General features: G+C 35.0%; 1 pseudogene; it reads left to right on the forward strand.

Annotated features, from left to right (window-relative positions):
• Positions 1–659: 659 nt before the first annotated feature.
• On the forward strand, positions 660–11,117 carry LOC113700502 (8-hydroxygeraniol dehydrogenase-like; annotated as a pseudogene).
• Positions 11,118–14,672: the final 3,555 nt, after the last annotated feature.

Here is a 14,672-nt window from a genome sequence, read left to right on the forward strand (position 1 = left end):
TTTTTTTAATTTTAAGGATAACTATTTAGGAAATTGTAGTTCAAAATCTCTAGGCTCTCAAAGGGGAGCTGCGATGCATTCATTTATTTCTTGGCACGACAACAATTAGTGATCAGCAATGCAGAGTGCTCTGCATTCTCAATTGTAAGATACATATTCAGCTATACAAATTTCGATTGATGCATTTTTATCACGTTCTGTGTTTTACTGAGACTTTGTCCTTCATGCAAATTTTTAAAACAAAAATATTGTTATTTGACATTACAATCATTATTTCTAATCAATTTAACTGTTTCTTTACTTGACAAAAATGCGTTTCTGGTCCTAATTTTTTTCCCCTTGGACAAGCTGTAGGGACTGGTTCTCTTGTATATATGTTCCCCCTTGGGCTTATAGTTAAACTTTGTCCTACATTAAAGTTCTATTCCACTTAATCCCAGCAATTCTGTCATACAACAATGTGTATCATTGTGAGAGGAAAAGGTGTCGCGTTTGAATCTGTCTTCCTCCACAAACGGATTATTGTTACCTTCCCACCGCATGATGATATACTTGTAGTACTAGTACCTACCTCAGTCTTTGCCAATACATTTGTGCAGAAAACCTCTATCTTGGCGTAGTAAAGAATCTAAACAATAAGGAAGTAGATACCAAAGAAAATGGCCAAATCGCCAGAGACCGAGCACCCAATCAAAGCCTTCGGATGGGCCGCAAGGGACCATTCCGGTTCTCTTTCCCCTTTCAAGTTTTCACGAAGGTAATATTACTATTAATGCAGTGCTTGCTGGGATTTCACATGACCTACTAGAACATGTTCATTTGTTGACGTGTATTTGGTGGTAATAGAACTTTAATAGACTGGGATTGTTCGGTGCAGGGCTACTGGAGATAATGATGTACAGTTCAAAGTTATGTACTGCGGATTATGTCATTCGGATGTTCACATAATCAAGAATCAATGGGGCATGAGTAGCTACCCCATGATACCCGGGGGCCGGGTGAAACACCAATTACCATACGTCAAAGTTAACAATGAACTAAGAAGCACATAAAAACTGCATTAATCTCTTCATTTGTGGTTCTTTATCAAACAAATTGATGCAGGCACGAAATTGTGGTCGTTGTAACAGAGGTTGGTAAAAACGTGAAGAATTTCAAGGTCGGGGATAAAGTAGGCGTGGGATGCTTGGTTCAATCATGTCGGAAATGCGATAGCTGCAATAACAATTTGGAGAACTATTGCTCTGGACTAGTACTAACGTAGGTGCCAAAAACACTGATGGAACCATCACCTATGGTGGCTACTCCAATATGATGGTTTGTGACGAGCATTTTGTAGTTCGCTGGCCGGAGAATCTTCCTATGGATGCCGGTGCCCCTCTTCTATGTGCTGGAATCACAACTTACAGCCCCTTGAGATATTACGGACTTGACAAACCTGGAATGCACATCGGTATTGTTGGTTTAGGTGGGCTAGGACATGTTGCTGTGAAAATGGCCAAGGCATTTGGGACTAAAGTCACTGTTATCAGCACCAATATTAACAAAAAGAAGGAAGCTATCGAGAAACTTGGAGCTGATAATTTTTTGGTTAGCAGCGACCAGGACCAGATGCAGGAAGGCAGAATTAAATTAAGAAAATAATACTCTATACGACACACAATCCTATGCGACATATATATATATATATATATATATATAAAGTAAAAGATAGTTCACCTCTTATGTTTTAATCATGCTAATGTCTACCTAACGCCTGGGTGCGGTTGGGGTGGCGCTGTACTCCAGGCGCAGGGGATTAGTCGGGCCGCCTTCGGGTCTTGACCCGGACACCCCTGTGTTGACAAAAAAAAAAAAAAAAAAAAAAATGTCTACGTCTGTTATGTCAGCGTCTCGTGATTTTTCAATTGCCTTTTGTAGCTAAACTGGTAGATTAACAGTTTCGATTCTCGTGTCCTTTGTATAATTAATATGGCTTAGCATCTGGGTTTCATCTGTGGTGAAAAGCTGACTTGCCTATGCTCGGTGGGAAGAGCAAAGGAAATTAGGACTATTAAAAGTAGTGACCGGAACCTGGTAGAAGAAGTTTCACAAGGTCCATTGTACTTTTAAGAGAAATAACATGTGTGCCCCTCCGCAACTTATGGACATTTGTATGCATCCAAAAATTATCATTAATTCCGGAGTAGCTCCCTATGCCTGATTGGCGGGAAACAAGTTGCGGGCATTTGTATGTATTAAAAAATTATCATTAATTCGGGAGTAGCTCCCCATGCCTAATTAGCAGGAAACAAGCTGCAAAGAGCGGGAAGATTTGGAAAAATTGGTCAGATGCAATAATCCTTGGGATACATGAAAATGAAGCCATGTGTATTTCAATCTAAATTTGTAAATGCTTACTTGACAAAAGTGTTATGACGGTTTAAATTTAATTGGTAGTTGACATAGATGAGTAATTATATACATAAATAATTGAAATTTTATATAAAATTTATTTTTATGTAAATACATTTATTATAAATTTATTAAAGAATTTTGGTTTATAAGGTTATTGTAATTTAGTAGCTACGAGTAGTTATATTGGCAAAATTTGATTAAACATTAGCAAAAATTAGTTTTTCTTTAAGGATAAAATTGAAAGTTTAAAAAATGACATAAAAAGTTTACACTAACTACAATCCCTGCAACTCTATATATTCCACAGATAATGGCTTTTAAACTGGAATCAAAATTATAGATGAATTATTAGAAACATAATTAACATAGTGCTTCAAGAAACCAGAATCGTGACATAATTAATCTGGTAGATTTTAATTTAAATTTAGAAACTAGATAAATAATCTTATACGTAACATGGCGACTTTCAAATTGATATCGAATTTGTAGATAAGTAATCATAAATATAATTAACATAGTGCTCCAATAAACTAGAATTGAGATTGTAGATAAAATACTCATAAAGATAAATCACATAATACAAATGTTTCAAGGATTGAACGTTTCAATTATTGAAATAACTATATGTTATCAACTTAAGTTTTAACTTTCCAACTAGTTGTACTGGACATAACAAACTATAAATCACAAATTTGACTAGTAATATAGTGTCAAAATTTGAGACTTTTTAATATATTAACATTATATAATGATAAGGATAACCAAACTATAGTAAAAATCAAAGTTTACTCTTAAAAGTAAGTGCTAAATTTAAAGATTTTGTTGTGATATGGATATTGATATGGATTATCTAATGATAGCAAATACATTGAAATAAGCAAGCAATGATATCTAGATAAATGTTAATTACAATCCCGTGTTCAACTTATCATGCACTAACATTTGTAGCATTTACAATCCCGTGTTCAAATGCACATCTAATGTGCGTGCAATAAAAAAAGTGATAATATTTATGATCATATATTTTAAATAAAATTTTTATTATTGAAACAAACTTTAATCTTTTAAATAATTTTTATAAAACAATTTATATTAGTAGTTATAATATTTAGGGGTAGTTATGTTGAAAACATATACTTAAATAGTTAGAAGTAAAAGTAGTGATGAGTAGTTATAGATAGTTAAAGTAAAAGTAGTTTTTATAAGGATAAAAAAAAGTTAATAAAATGTTAACCCCAAATCCCTTCCTCAAACTTTATATATAGTATGGATAACAATGCACCTACATTCACTAAGTATTCTATTATACTAAAATGTATCTACAATCTTCACATTTGTTGTCCCTTCTTCTTTTTTTTTTCCATTTTGTTTAAAGTAATTTATCCAATTTTTTTTAATCTGTTCATTAGTTCAAAAGCGATTTTTCTTTATTGCATTTACCCTTTTTAATTATTTTTAATATAATTTAACCAACATTTTTCTTTTTCTTTAAGAAAAAATAGTATTCTTATAATTTGTAAATGTGATGGCTATCCCAACTATCTAGGATTACGCAAAAAAGAAAAAGAATAGTTGGTGCATATACACAATCTTCACATTTGATACATGAAGTTTTTCAATTGAGTAATTACATTAATGAATTATTCTGCTACATAAATAATCACAAATAACCAAAAGATAATCCAAAATGCAGAGATGAAATTCACAGTATGGAAGCGTATAATTTTATAACCTTTTAACCTTTGTATGATTTTTAAAGAAAGTAATTGACTTTTGAGATACCATGCATGCATATTGAAATTAATATCGTATATTCAATAGTAACTTGTACAGTGCTTGTAATTAGAATGTAAAAGGGAATTAAGACTATTAATTATCCACAATATATATATAAAAATATGAAAAAATTGTTCAAAATGTTATTCACATTTTGTTAAATGAATTTTTTCGCCATTTGAAACGACTACTTTTTATTTTGAATCAATCATGTGACCACTTACACATGGTCATTTTATTATAGGCAAAAAAGTTAGATCTCATTTATAATTAAATAAATGATCAAATTCATATTTATTTTTGCCATTAAAAAAGTAAAATCTGGCATTTTTGTCCTAAAAATTAATCTGACATTCATATATGAAAATATGAAAAAAATCGTTCAAAATGTTATCACATTTTGTTAAATGAATTTTTTCGTCATTCACTTTTAAAATAGTAACTTTACGTCCCTTACAAAATTAAGTTTTTAAAATTTCTTCTCAACCTAGGTTTTCGACTACATTTTATCCTGAATCAATCATGTGATTTACATATGGCCATTTTTTTATAGGCAAAAAATTTAGATTCCATTTATAATTAAATAAATGATCAAATTCATATTTATTTTTGCCATTAAAAAGTAAAATATGGCATGTTTTTCCTACAAAGTAAAATCTGACATTCATATTTATTTTTACTATTTGCACTAAAAACATTTATTATTCAGTACGCAAGAATTAAATCTTTTCTAATGGTAAGTATTTCTTGTAATAATAATTAACAAGAAACCAATTTCATAACCATAACCCATTTGGTACCAACATGGCATGTTAAGTATTGGAGATAATGTATATCGTTGTAACTGAGTTCGTTATCAGTTTGAATTGGTATATAGATATCCTTAGATATCCTTATCAGTTAGGCTTTATCCTTAGCTGTATTTGTATTCAAATAAGATCAGTAGCTATCAGTAGTGAGATGGGAGGTTTGTGCTATATGTATATATCCCCTGACGGATGCCTAATGAAAAATATCTTCTTCCTCTGAAATCTTTTTCATGGTATCAGAGCAAGAAACCTCTGTCAACTGAAAAAAACATGGAAGGAGATGGAAAGAAAATAGCGTCGCCATACACCTTGTATGCCAATGATAATCCTGAAAATATAATCACCCAGGTACAATTAAAAGAGGATAATTATGATGAATGGGCTAGAGCAATCCGAACTGCTCTCAGAGCCAAGAAGAAATTCAGATTCATTGATGGAACCATAGCACAGCCAGATGAAGATTCTGATGAATTAGAAGACTGGTGGACAGTGAATTCCATGCTCATATCGTGGATGATGAACACGATTGAGCCAATGGTGCGATCTACTTTGACACACAGGGAGATTGCAAAGAATTTGTGGGAAGACATTAAAGAATGTTTCTCAGTGACTGATGGTGCACGAGTGCAGCAACTGAAGACAGAGTTAGCAAATTGTAAACAGCAAGGACTCACCCTTATGAGTTACTATGCTAAATTGAAGCGATTGTGGGAAGAACTGGCGAATTATGATGTCTGCGTGCAAGTGTGGGGGTTGTACGTGTAATGTAGCAACTGAAATAACAAAGAAACGAGAAGAAGAAAAACTTCATCAATTTTTGATGGGGTTAGACGATGCATATAGAACAGTGAGATCAAACATTTTCAGCACCACTCCATTGCCTAGTGTGAGCAAGGCGTATTCCTTGATGTGCCAAGAAGAATGGGTTCGAAATATTTCCAAGGAAAAAGAGATCAACAACGAAGCGGCTAGCTTTGTGGTTCAGGCCAAAATAGGAATCAAGGATAGAAGTGCCGTTTGTAAACACTGCAATCGCGAAGGGCATGATGCTGAGGGATGTTTTCAGCTGATTGGATATCCCGATTGGTGGGGTGATCGACCTAAAATGTCTGGTTCGGGTCGAGGAAGACAGACTAGAGACAGAGGACGTGGCAAGATGTCAGGAAGAGGACGAAATGGGGCACGAGTTAATGCAGCTCTAGTAATTGAAGAATCCACTGCTATAACAAAGGATTTTGCTACTCCTAAAGGACTAACAAATGAATAATGGGCAGCAGTTATGAGTCTGTTGAACGCTTGCAACTCAGAATCAGGGAATAATGAGAAGATGACTGGTAAGGAAAACTTTATCTGGATAATTGATTCCGGCGCTACACAGCATATGACAGGAAATTCGAGCTGTCTATCTAGTTTGAACCAGATATTAGGCTGTCCAATTGGCTTGCCTAATGGAGAACAGATGCTGGCATTGCAAAAAGGATCGATTCGGATGGGACAAAATATTCAATTAGACAATGTTCTTCATGCTTCAGGATTACATTGCAATTTAATCTCAGTATCACAATTGGTTGATGACTCAAAATGTAATGTGTTGTTTACTGATAAGCTTTGTTTGATATAGGACCGCACTTCGAGGATGGTGATTGGAGCGGGTGAACGATGCAAGGGGCTTTATTACTTCAAGAAGGAGACGCCAGTCCAAGCACTTCAAACTCGGATGTTGGATTCATGTGATCTTTGGCATCGGAGAATGGAGCACCCGTCTTCAAAGGTCATAGGTTTAATTTCTGGAATTAAGATTCAATTAGGTTCAAATAAAACTTGTGATGCTTGTTTTAAAGCTAAGCAAACGAGAGAAGTATTTTGTTCCAGTGATATTAGAGCTAGTGAAACATTTGAATTGATTCATTGTGACTTGTGGGGACCATATCGAGTCTCTAGTTCTTGTAATGCATCTTATTTTCTTACGATTGTTGATGATTTTTCGAGATGTGTGTGGATATATTTGAAGATAGATAAAACTGAAGTTGGAAATATTTTGCCAAATTTTGTTGCTATGGTTCAACGACAATTTGATAAGAATGTTAAGATAGTTAGAAGTGATAATGGCAGTGAGTTCATTAGTTTGAAGGAATATTTTTTTGACAAAGGGATAATACATCAAACTTCATGTGTGGGAACGCTCCAACAGAATGGACGAGTGGAAAGAAAGCATCGACATATACTGAATGTGGCTAGAACTTTGCGATTTCAGGCCAACTTACCAATCAGATTTTGGGGAGAATGTGTGTTAACTGTTGGATATCTAATTAATCGTACCCCTTCTCAATTACTGGGAGGAAAAACACCTTATGAAATGCTATATGGTCACTTGCCTGATTATCGGTCAATTCGTACATTTGGTTGCTTGTGTTATGCAAAGAACTTGAATCGTGAGAAGGATAAATTTTCTCCTCGAAGCCGTAAATGTATCTTTGTGGGTTATCCGTTTGGACAGAAAGGTTGGCGGTTGTATGATTTAGAAACAAGAAAGTATTTTGTGTCTCGGGATGTTGTATTTTGTGAAGATGAGTTTCCATTTGCAGCTGACCACGCACCTGATCATGTTCAAACCTGTAAGCATAATTCAATATCATCTCAAATAGATGATTACCTTGAAGAAGAGGTAAGTGGTCAGACAAGAGACAAGGAAAAGGAGCAGCTTGATCATGTTCGTGAAACTCATGAGCATTTAGATTGTGTGCAGAATGACAATGCCGACGTAAGGGAGGGAGGTACAACAATTGAACCTCGAATGGAGAACGTAGAGACAGTAGAAGGTGTGACAGCACTTGGACGTGGACTTCGCTCCAAGAAAGTTTCTACAAGGCTGAAGGATTGTGTGACTTATGCAGTTCAAAGTGAAAGCCCCTCTGCAAGTTCAGCCAAACCATCATCATTCTCAGGTATGTCCTATGACTTAACTCAATATGTTGATTACACGAAATTCTCACCATGTCATCAAGCTTTCTTGGCAGCCATCACAACCAATATTAAGCCAAGATTTTATCATCAAGTAGTTAAAGTTGTCCGATGGAGAGAAGCTATGCAAAAAGAGATTGATGCACTCAAACAAAATGGCACATAGACTCTCGTTGACTTACCACCAGGGAAGAAAGCAATAGGAAGCAAATGGGTGTACAAAATTAAGTATAATTCTGATGGGACCATTGAACGATACAAGGCACGATTGGTAATTCTTGGCAACAACCAAGTTGAAGGGATCGACTACAACGAAACCTTTGCACCAGTAGCAAAAATGGTTACGGTCTGCACATTTCTCTCTGTGGCAGCAGCTAAAGGATGGGGACTTCATCAAATGGATGTTCATAATACTTTTCTCCATGGAGACTTAGCCGAAGAGGTTTACATGAAGCTACCTCCTGGATTTCACACTGACCAGCCGGGGAAGGTGTGTCGCTTGAGAAAGTCACTTTACGGTTTACGACAAGCACCATGTTGTTGGTTTGCAAAATTGGCTGAAGCTCTAAAACGGTATGGTTTTCTTCAGTCACAGTCTGATTATTCCTTGTTTACTTTGATGCGAGATGGGATACAGTTGGCTGTGTTAGTGTATGTGGATGACCTTATTGTAACTGGAAACAAAACGCATTTGATCAATGAATTCAAATCATACTTGCGCCAGTGTTTTCACATGAAAGATTTAGGTGTTTTGAAGTATTTTTTGGGTGTTGAAGTAGCTCGAAATGCTGAAGGGATTTTCTTGTGTCAGCGAAAATATGCTTTAGATATCGTTCATGAAGCAGGATTGTTGGGTGCTAAACCTTCGAAGTTTCCTATGGAGCAAAATCATCATCTCGCTAAGGGTGATTTGCTGTAGGACCCTGAACAATACCGAAGGCTGGTGAGACGATTGATTTACTTGAGCTTAACTCGGCCTGAATTGTCCTATGGTGTGCATATTTTGGCACAATTTATGCAACAGCCACGGAAAGAGCATTGGGAGGCAGCCTTGCGCATAGTCCGATACTTGAAAGGTAGTCTAGGACAAGGCATTTTACTCAAAATTGATTGCAATCTTGAACTGAAAGCTTATTACGATTCGGATTGGGGAGGTTGTCCATTAACTCGGAGATCACTTACAGGTTATTCCATCTTTCTTGGGAACTCTCCGATTTCATGGAAGACCAAGAAACAACATACGGTTTCTCGCTCCTCTGCTGAAGCAGAATATCGCTCTTTGGCTGCAACGGTTTGTGAATTGAAATGGCTAAAAGGTTTGTTATTGTCTTTGGGCGTGCATCATGATCAATCTGCTGGAGTATTTTGTGATAGCCAAGCCGCAATGCATATAGCTGCGAATCCTGTCTTTCATGAACGCACCAAACATATCGAAGTTGATTGCCATTTTGTTCGTGATAAACTACAGAAAGGTATGATCAAAACAGTTTATGTTCGAAACCATGACCAATTAGCAGACATTCTAATCAAAGCTTTGGGTCGAGCTCAGTTTGAGTTTCTTCTTCGCAAATTGGGCGTTCGTGATCCTGACGCTCCAACTTGAGGGAGGGTATTATAGATAATGTATATCGTTGTAACTGAGTTCGTTATCAGTTTGAATTGGTAAATAGATATCCTTAGATATCCTTATCAGTTAGGTTTTATCCTTAGCTGTATTTGTATTCAAATAAGATCAGTAGCTATCAGTAGCGAGATGGGAGGTTTGTGCTGTAAGTATATATCCCTTGATGGATGCCTAATGAAAAATATCTTCTTCCTCTGAAATCTTTTTCATTAAGCTTGGGATCGTAATTCTGAAAACACGACTAGTATGTTAAGCAGCTTGTTAGTAATAACAAAACTCAGGTTTTGACGCAAAAAAAAGTCGTTAATTCACTCAGGATTTTCGGGTTCCATCCATTATCAAGGCAGGTTTATTAAGCCAACCCTACAGCCAGTTGCCTTATTTCAATTGGGCCCCAATTGACACGTGAAAGATGTCCACGCTTAGGCCTGTCAACGGGTCGGGTCTAGACCCGGATCCGGACCGGATCCGTGAAATTATTGCGGGTATGGATAGGGATTTAATTCCGTTTCCCGGATCCGGATCCGGATCCGTTTTGTCAAACAAAAAACGGGTCGGATACGGAATATAGTATTCCGACCCGTATTAGACCCGGATCCGGATATAAATGAATTAATAATTTAAAAAATATATATTTATCAATATAATTTGATTAGGGTGATGTATTTTAATAAAGTTAATTTGATTTCTTTTCTTATTTGATTTTTTCTTTGCATTAGTTAGAAATTAGTTTACAAATATATTTTTTTCTCATTTTTATTAGAAATTATAAATTTTGGTAAATTTGTTCGGGTAGACCCGGATCCGGATCCGGACCCGCCGGATCCGGATTCGGAACATAGAATAAAAGACCCGTCGGGTAAACGGGTCGGATCCGGATCCGGCATAGTAATCCGGATCCGGGTCCGGAATATGAATTCCGGCCCGGACCCGGCCCGTTGACAGCCCTATCCACGCTGAGTTGCCTTGTCAATACTTCTTCGGCCTACGGTGGAGAGGTCGTTCTACTTTCCACAGTAGAAGCAACCGGATGGCATTCTTGATACGGTCTCTGCAGTTCACCCTCTTGTGCCATTGCTCGATATAATCAAGCCTCACGAGAAACTTATCATGGTTGGTGTGCCAGAAAAGCCACTCGGAGTGCGGGCATCTCCCCTGCTTCAAGGCAATTGTCTAATATTACTTCCTTTCGATACCTTTTGTTTTTTTTTTTTCCACATAATTAAGTAGACATCAACCATGAAATCAAAACTGATATAGACACGAGAGTTGAATTACAGTGCATTGTCAGAATTTCTTATGTAAATGTACAACAAAATAATAATTGGGTATTTCTTTTATAAAAATAGGAAGGAAGCTGATAGGAGGCAGTAGCATTGGCGGGCTAAAGGAGACACAAGAGATGATAGATTTTGCAGCAAAGCACGGAGTAATACCAGAGATAGAGATCATCCCGATTGATTATGTGAACACTGCGATTGAGCGTTGAAAAAGCTGATGTTAAGTACAGATTCGTGATTGACGTTGAGAAAACCATGAAAGCTGCTTGAGGACTTCCAGAAACTGGTTTTTAACAGGATTATATTCTTAGTTTCGCTAATAAATGAGACTCCGTATGTATAGCGAGTTTTGGACATTTTGAACGCCTAAAATCCTATAACATTTCCATTTTTTAGATTTCATTTTCTTTAAATTTTAGTATAACAGAATACTGTGCAAACTCCTGCCTAGTTGTGCCTGCATTTGCAATTCAATTGCTACACATCTTAGTCTAAGAATTTATTTATTTATTTATTACAGATAACTAGTTGTGCTTCCAATAGCAAAATGGAATGTGTAAGTTGGAAAAGCCGTGTTTCCATAGTTCATGTAAACCAAGCAAATAATCTTCCTCTACAATTAGAAGAACAGTAGAAGAACTAGTTTTATCATTTATGGTTATCCTAGTATATTTAGCAGTACATCATTTATTCTAACCAACTAACAAGATATCAAGATTGAAGATTAGATATAGAATAGAATAGAAATTATCGTGTCAACAAAAAATAAAAAAAAAGTTCGGTGAGTAGGCTGGCAACCTCCGCCACTTGTTCTTGAATCAGCAGTCCAAATTAAATTTGTGGCCAACTGAAAGTTTGTAACTAGGTCTGTTAATTGAGCCATATGAGTCGGACCTTCATAAATTCATATTCAACTCATTTAATATGGAACACTTTCGGATTTCGGGTCATGAATTTCAGGTTAATAAATGAGAAGATTATACTCAACTCACAAAATATTCGGATTTTGTGCCTTATTTGGACTTAACCCAAACTCACTTATTACTCCTCAATTTTCTCAATATAATTACTATATATTAAGTTATAAAACTAATTTAATATTCTCAGGATTACAATATTAAAACTAAACATGAACAAGTAATAACTCTTAAAAAGTACATAAACCAAAATTTTTTCAACAATATTTATATCTAATTCGTTCAAAACATTTGAAAAATAGTAATAAAACATGCAGTCATAAACCAATACATTTTCAAAGGTTGAAACTTCTTCATAGTTTTGTGACTTGAATTTAAGCATGCTTTGATGATTTGTGTTTCTAGACAAAAAAAAAAAAAAAAGTCAACCAATGTAAGGTCAATACAAAAATTTACTCAACTAATAAGAAAAGTTAGTTTCAGTTATGCATTATTAATATTGACTCTCAAAAAAGATAATAAAAGAGTCTTCATATGTAATTTTATATTTTGTAATTTGTTTATATTTAGTATTTAGTAATATAATATCAAAATCTAAATATTGTATATATAGGTAATTAAATGGTCGGGCTTATATCGAGTTTGAATCTAATGAGACCCAAACTCAATTCATATTTAATTTAAGTCTATTTTTTAGATCTAAATTCAGACAGGCTCAATGAAAGATCGCGTTCATCTGACTTTTTTTTTTGAATCGATCGAACCGAACTCGAGCTAGCAGTGTCGCGTTCACAGTCCTATTTGTAACCAGAACAGAGCATGGCGATGTGTTGTCCTCATCCCCGTTGTTCTTCCTTCTATAGACAGACGACACGACTTTGCACCACATATTCATCGTCAAAAGGTTCTTCAACACACTTCAATCACAAATCGTTGTCACCTGTCACACTCCCAAACCGGACAATTCCTTGTGATCATTTGCCCAATGTTAGTTTGTTTACAAGTTGAAGAATTTTTGCTCGGCATCGAGGAGCCACTTTTGGGATCTTAACAACTCTTCCAATTCCCACCCCAACGCTTTGCCCTTGACAAAGTAGAGCCGTCCGAGAACAGCTGACTCTTTTTCTTGTGGAGGAGAGCCATGTATTAGTTTATCGGTACTTGTTTAATTAACGTTAACACGTAAGAAGAGGGTCATTTACGTTTCGAAGCAATAAACGATTAAGTATTGGTGCGATTTCGCTAGTCTCCCGAAATTTGGTAGAGAGAAATCATCCGTTCTACTACTAATCATAAGTTGATGACCATGATGAAGACAGCAAAAGCAAGAGAAAACAAAAATATCAAGTGCTAATCCATTTTGACGATATATTTTATCTTGCGTGTCCACGTGGTAGGAGATAGGCATGTTTTGCCTAGGATTTCGATATCCTTTATGTTTTCCATACGAGTAGTAGTTTATTCCTAAGGGATTCGATATCGTTTATGTTTTCCAACAATTGTTGCCTAAGAATGAACAACAATAGTAGTTTATTTTTTTTTTGTTATTGATACTACTAATAATTGATTAATCAATTTCTCTATTTTGTTATTATATATTTGAAAAGTTAAATTTCTTAAATGACATTGAATTCAACATTTGGGAAAAAAATCTTTTACTCACATACATTTTTTTTGTATAAAATATTGACCTACGAAATTAAGAAATAAACAAATTTTGACTAATCTAGTCTACTTATTTAAACAATTGTTTAAAGAAAAAAAGGAAGAATTTAAAAAGAAAATTAACAAATAGGATACATTAAAAGGGGTAAATTTTTTCAAGCATATCATTCAAGAGGGCAAAATGCCTATTATTATAGTTTAGGGGATAAACTGTAACTGGGTAAATAGTTTATAGGGATTTTTTGCATTTAACCCTTTATCAAACGATTATTACGAATCGGTTAGGAAATCACTGCTCCTAACATCACAGTGAAAGCAATCCCTTAGGAATCGGTTAAAGAAATATTTTTTTCTTTTTGTATTAAAAAAAGATTAATCTTTGCTATATTGATAATATATACTACATTAATGGGTATCATGTATACACCAGCAGATTTGAATTCATAATAATTCATCTTACATGCGACATGTATATAGTCTTGTAAGTACAAACATTGTGTGATACATTTCTAGTGTAAAAAGCATTAATTCAACTAAAAAATAGATATATAATGTGTCCATTTGGATAGGAGATTATTTGGAAAAGATTATCTAAAATAATATTATAGCACTTTTTGTGATATAATGTATGTGAGATAACAATGTATTCAAAAATTGTGTTTGTAATGCAATCAAAATAAATTTCGAAAAAAAAAAAAAATTTCGGCTGAACTTGACAACCAAACATACCCAACTTCGTTCTTAAAATTAGGCTTGGGAGTAGACGGTGTTATGTTCGATTCATTTGGTTGTCTGTTCGCTTTAATATTTGGTTTATAATTTTATTATATTATTGTATTAACTGAATGTGGAATATTTTAATTATATATATACTAACTTTTTTCATAAAACAACAATATAACGTGATTGTGCATCATATAAGGTAGCAAATGTAATAACGGAACAGAATTTACCGAATTGCTATGGCAAATTAAGCTGTCATTTGAGAATCGGGAAGAAGTTAGAAAACTGGAGATGTGATTCATGTGAAGCCGCCAGTCGCATCTGTGGTTCCGTGTACGCTTTTTGCATCAGCTGATTATCGTTTATATGCCATTTTATACAACAAAATTGGAACAATCACGACTCAAGAGTCAAATCATGAAACCTAAGCTCTGACGTTAGATTCTCTCTCTCCTACCTCACCAGCTACGTCACCCTCTGCCGCAAACTTCCGCCTATATGTATACATGCGGCCATTACC

The sequence above is a fragment of the Coffea arabica genome, chromosome 7e, assembly GCF_036785885.1.
Source record: "Coffea arabica cultivar ET-39 chromosome 7e, Coffea Arabica ET-39 HiFi, whole genome shotgun sequence".
Taxonomy (NCBI): Eukaryota; Viridiplantae; Streptophyta; class Magnoliopsida; order Gentianales; family Rubiaceae; genus Coffea; species Coffea arabica.